This window comes from Polypterus senegalus, chromosome 5, assembly GCF_016835505.1.
Source record: "Polypterus senegalus isolate Bchr_013 chromosome 5, ASM1683550v1, whole genome shotgun sequence".
In the NCBI taxonomy this organism is placed as follows: Eukaryota; Metazoa; Chordata; class Cladistia; order Polypteriformes; family Polypteridae; genus Polypterus; species Polypterus senegalus.
Window position 1 is genome coordinate 206,685,154 of NC_053158.1, and position 8,517 is coordinate 206,693,670.

General features: G+C 39.2%; 1 long non-coding RNA gene across 1 annotated transcript; it reads right to left on the reverse strand.

Moving 5' to 3' along the window:
• Positions 1 to 1,028: 1,028 nt before the first annotated feature.
• Positions 1,029 to 8,490, reverse strand: LOC120529838. Its single transcript, XR_005633820.1, has 2 exons — positions 8,395 to 8,490; positions 1,029 to 1,816 (listed from the first exon to the last, which is right to left on the reverse strand). It is a non-coding gene; the product is annotated as an uncharacterized LOC120529838 (long non-coding RNA).
• Positions 8,491 to 8,517: the final 27 nt, after the last annotated feature.

The following is an 8,517-nucleotide window of genomic DNA, read 5'->3' on the forward strand; positions in this document are numbered from 1 at the left end:
AACTGTATTTGACAAATCTGGGACCACCTGGTCAAGGTGACTTCTTTGGAAGCTGTAAGAGATGAAAGGCTCTTTATAGATCTTCATGTGGGTGGGTCCTTTAGGCCTTTTCATTTTTACTTAAGAGTATTCCTGAGACCAAAGCATCCAAAATAAGCACCAGTTAGTTCCCCGTGACCATGAACTGGACGACTGAGCTGGAAAACCGATGGATGGATGGAATGCTGTTTGATAACAGGTCTTTTTAATGATTCCATAAATTATCAGTGACACTTCATCGGGTTCTGTGGTCCCTCCTAGAATTGTTGCTCAACAATAAAACATTTAATTCTGGGAAATGTTCTCTGCAGTTAAAAGCTGGTTCTTTCACTTTTGACAAAGTTTCTAAGGTGGGCAAAACAGACGTCTTTAATGTGCAGTAGGGGCTACCTAGGGTGACACAACAGACAAAGAAAATCTGAACTGATCCCGTTATTATTTACCGTGAGGGTCCTCCTATAATCAGGAACCTAACTGTGTTTGACAAATCTGGGACCACCTGGTCATGGTGGCTTTGTTGGAAGCTGTAAGAGATGAAAGGCTCTTTGCAGATCTTCATGTGGGTGGGTCCTTTACGAACCAAAAATGGTCTCCCTAAGGCATCACTCTGAAGAACCCCATTGACCAAAGCATCCAAGATAAGCACCAGCTCCTCGTGAACATGAACTGGTTGACTTGACTGGAAAATCGATGGATGGAATATTGAATGGCTAGCTGACCACTGGTTTCCCATGATTCTACAGAATTCTAAGTGACACTCTGTGAGGTTAAATGGCTCATTGGAGAATAATTGCTAATCAAAAAAACATTTCATTCCAGGAAACACATCTAAAATTTTCTCTTGGAGCTTTGATAATATGGTTTCTGATAGGTGGATTAAACAGACATCTTTATTGTGTAGTGGGCTTCCTACACTCTTAAAAATGAAGGTGCCGGATCTTCCATAGGGGAGCCATTTTTGGTTCCCAAAAGAGCCATCTACATGAATGTTCCAGAAAGTACCTGCATGTATTTATTTAGACCCAAAACAGACTCCATAAAGTAAATGACCATGAACAGAAGCAAACAGATTTGTGAAATAGCAATGGCTTGTGATTTCAAAACCAGACATGAAGGATTTCAGTTTTTTTTTCTCCAATTAAGAAAGTTCTTCAAAGTCCAAAGTACCAACACCATCAGTGCAGAACCCTTCCCAGAATGAAATGGTGCTCGGTCAAGCCAGAGTTCTACCACAGGACCAAGTCAAAGACCATAAAATGCCGTTGGAGAACTGGGATTTTTAAGACTGTAGGACGATGGGACAGATGAAGAACTCCTGAACAGAGGCCCACTTATTGTCCTTTCCAAATCAGGAGCCTTTTTGGTGTTTCCCAGATCTGTTATCATTCGTTCATAGGTTTTTATGGAACCTGTGAAAATGGCAACAAATGAAGGGTGGCCTTTCGAACCTTCAAGTGGATGGTTTTTGAGAGTAAAATTTGGTCCCCCTATGGCCTGTGGGTGTCAACCGCAGCTTCTGGTGGACAGAACAGGAATCTGTAATGTTGAGGAGGTGACATCGTGGGACAAAACGGACGTTTCATTCCAGGCAGTTCCTTTGTTATTCATCATAACATACAATTCCACCTTGCTTGTCATTTATATTCATTTTAACTGTTTAAGTTCTTCCATAACTTGCAGCCAAACAATAAGGAGGTGTAAAGCAGAAGACGTCTGGGCTAACTTAGATTTCATTTGCTCTTTTCTCTTTCACACAGTGGCTGCCTCAATACAAAACCTGAAAAGAAAAAAAAGAAAAAGTGAAGGTCTGAGAAGTTCTCATCTACTGTGGTCCACCAAATATCTGGACGGCGATCTTAGAAGAAAAAGAAAATCAGTTTTGGAAATGACTGCTGTGGGAGGATGAGAACACAACACGTGCAGACTGCAGAATTCAGTAACGTTTGTGTTTCAGTCAAAGCTAAACAGACAATTGTTTGAGGTGACAACGGTGGCCCTCAAGGACCATTTGGGACCCTTAAGTTAGCTGGTCATCTATTGGCTCATTTTTTATATCTCCTTATTGTTTAGCTGAAAGTTAAGAAAGAGAAAAATATACAAGATGACAATGGAATGAATATTCAATTGTAATTAAGACTTGTGCATTGTGTTAAAGGAAAAGCTGCAGCCACACTCTTCAAAATGGCATCGGAGCAATGCCACGGGGGGCCAGTTTTGCTTCCCAAAAGAGCGGTCCGCATGAAGGGTCCAGAAAGGTCCATAGCAGGCTGCATAAACAGATGATAAGAGGCTTCATGGTCTTAACAGGACTACATAGTCTGTTTTATCTCGATACGTCACCTCCTCAACATTACAGATTCCTGTTCTGTCCCCATATTAGGACAAAGTCAATAGAATCAAACGTTATTGGTTCTTTGTGACAAAAGCCGTTCGAGTGCCATTTTAGAAACAAATGCTGCAGCCGTCTGTGATCTGAATGTGACACCCCAGTTGTATGGCATCAATCTGAATCCTTTATGGATTAAGGATGTTGGGGTCAGTCCCGAGTCTGGATAAATGGAGATGGTTAGTGTCAGGATGAGCATCTAGCTCAGTGGTGTCACTACACTCTTAAACATGAAGGTGCCAGAGCGGTCCTTCAAAGCCAAGCCATAGAAGTTCCATTTTTGGTTCCCAAAAGAGCCATTCACACACAGGTTCCAGAAAGAATGGACACCATACAGTAAATAACCATGAAGAAATGGTAACAGTAGCCATTTTCAGCCATTTTCTGACTCACTTAGTCCTGATCAGGGTCACATGGGGTGCTGGAGCCTATCCCAGCCAGCTTAGTGTGCAAGGCAGCAGGAACAAACCCAGAACACGATGGCACTCAATTTCCTTAATCTGTTTATGTCCTGCTATATATTAAAGATTTCTGTCTACATGTAGTTAAGATATAGTGGGTTAGATAATGGATGGATGGATGGATATGAAAATGTTTTTCAAAGCAGAAAGACCCAACTTCATAATCAAAGAACCTTTCCCAGAATGAAATGGCACTTTATCAGGCAATGGATCAACAAGGAACCAAACAGAAAAAAATCCAGGAGTTTATGGGATTCGTGACACCCAGTGAGGATTAGGACCCCCACAGGAATGACTTGATGAACAGAAATCCCTAAGAGAGACCTGATCACACTTTTGAACAAATCAGAAAGGCAGACAGCTGGCCAGTTGAAGTAGTGCAGTAATTCGGGCTAATAACAGCGATCGGACACTCGATCGTTTCATCGAACAGAAGTGAATTTGGGGGTCTTGACAATTTCAGCCTGAAACTTCTTACAATCGTTTTATAGACCGCCGTGTGTCACCCACATAGTGACACCACTGAGGTGGCTGTACAGCGTCATCCAAAATCGTCGAGATGGTGGTGATGATGATGAAGAGGAGGAAGAAGAATATTTTTACATTGAAAACTTTTCTAAAACAGACTCTACCGTCCTCATGTTTTTCCACGTTGTCTCGGATACTCCATGTCCGCCAGTCGGGGGCTTCCCCGGGTCCTGGGAAGACTCAGTCAGTTGGCGGCAGTTTACTAAGGCGCATTTTCACAGGATGCGTCAGGGATGACTCACGACAGACAGACGCCTGATTAAACCGGTGGGAATCTGTTGTGAAGGTTTAGCTGAAAGAAAGAAAGAAAGAAAGAAAGAAAGAAAGAAAGAAAGAAAGAAAGAAAGAAAGAAAGAAAGAAACTAGGGGGCTTCTCATATGAAAAGAAGCCTTCCTAAAAATGAAATAATGAAATTGTTCTGTATCGTTGGATCGTTCCGCAAAACTCAATGCTCATAAGGATCAAATGCTCTTAATAGTAAAATCCATGAAAGAAAAAAAAAAACGCCTCCAGGTAATACAGACGGACAAAGGAAAGAAAGAAAGAAAGAAAGAAAGAAAGAAAGAAAGAAAGAAAGAAAGAAAGAAAGAAAGAATATTAACGAATGAACTAAAATGACACATGCTGGTTCATCCCCACTCGCAAAGCCTTTAATTGCGCACCCCGGCTGTAAGTCCGTGAAGTTTGCCGCCATGTTTTCCACGCGTATTCGCGGTGTGTTTGTGACTCGGTATGGAAAAGGACTCCTCAGGGCTTTACCGACTAACTCAGAACCCTCTTTCTTATGTGCATTGACTGTAATGGTTCTCCATTCCGCCAAATCCCCATTCGCAGCACTTAATATTAATAATCGCCATGTACTTCCAGTGTCGCAAACGTTTGCAGTCGGTGCAGAGGGGGGCTTCTAAAGCCCCTTTCATTATTTACTAAAGTACAGCACTCCGTGTTTCAAGGTGCTGAGGGGAGTCGCTATCGGGGCCAAAAACCAAACCGTGCCGTCCCCACTTCTAAACAGCCCCCGCGTATTGCACTCGTGGTTTTTAATGGAACTTTGCTAAGGCTGCGTATTTTCTCGTAGTTGGTCAAAAAATAATTTAATTCTGGGACGGGTTCTTCGCACATGGAATGAGTTCTCTGGGTTTGAAAACGTTTTCTGACTTGTGGACAAAACTTCCATCCAGCCAGCCATTCTCTAACCCCCTTAATCCAGCTGGAGCCGAACCGAGCAAGCACCGGGTGCAAGACAGGGACAGGGCGCCACTCCATCAGAGACACCTTTAATGTCTAGTAGGCCACCTGAATGGACACACAGGTCAAGAACACCCGTGTGTAGCGAGAATCCTTGGAGAGTCGGGAACCCGTTGGAATTTCACAAACTTGCTGTCGTTTCTGAAGCCTGCTACTGATATAAATAAACAGAGGCTCTTTCTGGAGCCTTGGTGGGGATGGATCTTTGGGGTACCACCTATGGGACTGTTCTAAAGAGCCACTTAAAGCGCCTTTATTTTAAAGATCGTGTGTCTGTGCTCCCATGTGGAGTAATTGTTTGACAATGAGCCCTTCATTCTGGCATTTGAAATCGACTCTTAGGGAATGAAAAAAGGTTTCATAAAATATGCGGACCAAAGTATAGTAGCTTACCTAACAGGTAGAGTAGAGGACATCTGCACGTACCTGTGCTTTTGTCATTTTAATATCAGGAGGCCATTGTTATTTCACAAATCGGTTACCATTTCTTCATGACTATTTTGTTATGGCTCTTTCAGGATCCGTCATGAAGAGGGAGCCAAAGACGATTCCACTACAACAGGCTGGCGTGGCGCTTAAAGCGTTCTATTTCATATTTTCAGGTTTAGGGTTCAAATCTCGCTACTGAACGTGTGTGACCCTCCGCAAGTCACTTCACCTGCTTGTGGAAGAACAAAAAGAATGACACCAAAAGTATCTCAAAGGTGTAATCAGTGCATCAGAAAACAACGCCGATCTGAAGACCCGCTTTGTCATTTTAATTTAAAGAACGTATGTTTCGAAATAAATCATCTAAATGTGTTCTGTGAATACCACAGCTCTTAATATCTAAAAATGTTGATAGTCCACTCAATAGTAGCTTTACAGATCGATGCCAATATGCCAATTAAGCGGTAAAAGAACCACCAGGAAGAACCCTGAGTAACGGGCTCAACAAATAGCCAACAGGTTTTAAAATTTTAAAAGGACTCAGCTGAACACGATAACTCGAGTTAACTTCCTGATGGGTGGGGTATATATATATATATATATATATATATATATATATATATATATATATATATATATATATATATATATATATATATATATATATATATATATATACACATACACACACACACTAGGGGGCTTCTCATTTGAAAAGAAGCTTTCCAAAAAATGAAATAATGAAATTGTTCCTTATGGTTGGATCGTTCCACACAATCAAACGCTTATAAGGATCAAGTGCTGTTAATAGTAAAATCCATGAAAGAAAAAAAAATAATAAATAATACAAATAATAATAATAATAATACAAGAAAGAAAGAAAGAAAGAAAGAAAGAAAGAAAGAAAGAAAGAAAGAAAGAAAGAAAGAAAACCAAAGTCTCTACACGGGGACTCAAAATAAAAAAAAATGGAAATAAAGCCCCCATATCCTCTCAGCCTAACAGCCGTTTCAAATCAAATCGGAATTCCTAGGGTCTATTAAATAATCCACGTTAGGTTTACCGGCACACTGGATATGCTAAAACAAGGGTCACGATTTGTACCCCCCGAATTATGGCTTCAGTAAACAACATTAATGCTGGTTTCCGAAAGGACGTGATGCGTGTATAGCAATCATTTGTTGTAGTCCCGGGTCATTTGCAGTTCTCCTAAGTTATTTTTTCAGGTTGTGCCTTTTTTTTTTTTTTTTACAGTAATAACAATAATTGCGCCTAAAGGATATTTTAAGACCAATGCCTCTGACAAGCTGGCTTTGTCATTAAAGTATCAGGATTCTTCATTCAAAAAGTGCAGCACATTTGTAACATCTCTCAGTGGCTCTCATTTCCTCACTCCGGGGCAGATTAAAATTCCTCTAACTGAAACAGATTGCTTTTAAGATATAAGGGACAGACACACACACACACACACACACACATATATATATATATATATATATATATATATATATATATATATATATATATATATATATATATATATATATATATATATGAGAGAGAGAGAGTCGTTTTTCCATTATAACTCTACAGGTGTTGTGACTTCCACCGAATTGAAGTCCTCGTTATTCCACCATAAGCCGCACTTTTTTTTTAGACACTTTTATGCCACAGACAGTTAATAAAAGTGCCACGCTGTGTGAAACTATTCAAGTGACGCATAAGCCGATCTCAACGGTGATCCCCTGCCATAAATAACCTCGGCGGAGCTCAACAAGTTGCAGTCATTCTCGTAACGCTTCTTTCTACCTTGATGGTATATATATATGGTATATATAGTTCATCATATAATTCCCTGTAATTGCGTTTTTCGGTGGTTTACTTGGCGTTTCTACGATTTCGCGTGTGGTGTTGTAATTTGAACTCAAATGTATTGAGTTACCTGAGCTTAGGCTGTAGAAGTGTGAATTGCACATTTCATGCTTCATTAAACAAAATCAGCACCTCCTTCTGCGATTTCTGCTACGGCATGTGTCTGAACTTCCCGGTGAAAGAGTGCACGTTGTTTATTGGCTCTGTTTATTTTCGAATTAGTTCGATTCAAACTCTCAAATTATAGTTTACATTTACTGTTGTTTTTGAAGTATTTCTCACTCAAATGGGTAAGTTTCATTTTATTAAATAAAGAAAATAATAAAAATAAAGGTTCCGATTTTTTCCACAAACCCGTAGGAAAACTTCAAATCGTTTTGTTCCGAATTCGACTTTAGTAAACCCGAGACACGGGAATCAGCTTTCAATCCGCAGTGCAACCCGAAAAGAAGCAAAACGTCAGTAAAAGTTACTAAAATGGGTGGTCGGCAGGTCATATCAAAAACAAATCAAATTTTGTAGCTGACTGAACTGAAACGGTTTGCAAATTACAATTAAATGTAAATATCTAAATAGTAACTGATTTAGCGTTTCACCAAATACTTCTCTATAATTAAAAAAAAATAGAAGATAACAGATTAAAACAACAATAACAGCAATGTCTTTAAAACTTATTACATTTTTAACGCTAGTGATATTTTTTATTTCAGCAATAGTTCGTTCTGCTGGTAATAAATAGAGAAACTGTGTAATAATAAAGAGTATTCAGTCAGTCTGTTAATAGTAGCGCTACTTTCATGGATTTATTATTTAGTTAATCAAAAAAGAGTATCAAATAAATTTTAAAATGCGTTACACTGTACTTTCCCATTCCATGATATATGTGTGAATAATAATAATAATAATAATAATAATAATAATAATAATAATAATAATAATAATAATAATAATCACAAAATTTGCGAAATTATATGTAACCAAATTAAGCGAATTACAATTCGGAAACGGAGCTTTCGTACGGGTTTAGGGGAACGAATAGAAAGGCCTGCCGTTGCCAAAAATGACATTTTCTTGCAGAATACTGCGCCACATACGCATTTCACATCGAACATATTAAATACATTTTACCCTTAAGCTAAGCTTATTCTGCCAAAATGCGTCGTCTTCTCTTTTTATGCGCACTACACGCAGTGCAAGAAATACACAAACTTGCTCACGAAAAAAATAGCAGTATTGGCACTTTCTTTCTTTCTTTCTTTCTTTCTTTCTTTCTTTCTTTCTTTCTTTCTTTCTTTCTTTCTCGCACAAGTCATATTTCACATTTCGCTTTTCTACTTTCCCCTCAGCTTTGTTTTTCCTTCAGTAATTTATTCCTGTCTTCGTGCTGCCCCGATGCTTCTTCATTGCTTTTATCTGTTGATCTCACTTACTATGTAGAAGTTTAAAACCAGATGGCAAAAATATTTTTATGAACGCGAAGCGATTCCTAGTGTGACTGCAAGACGATTCTCGTTGTAAATCCATCATTTGCTGGGACAGGTTTTACTGTTTTA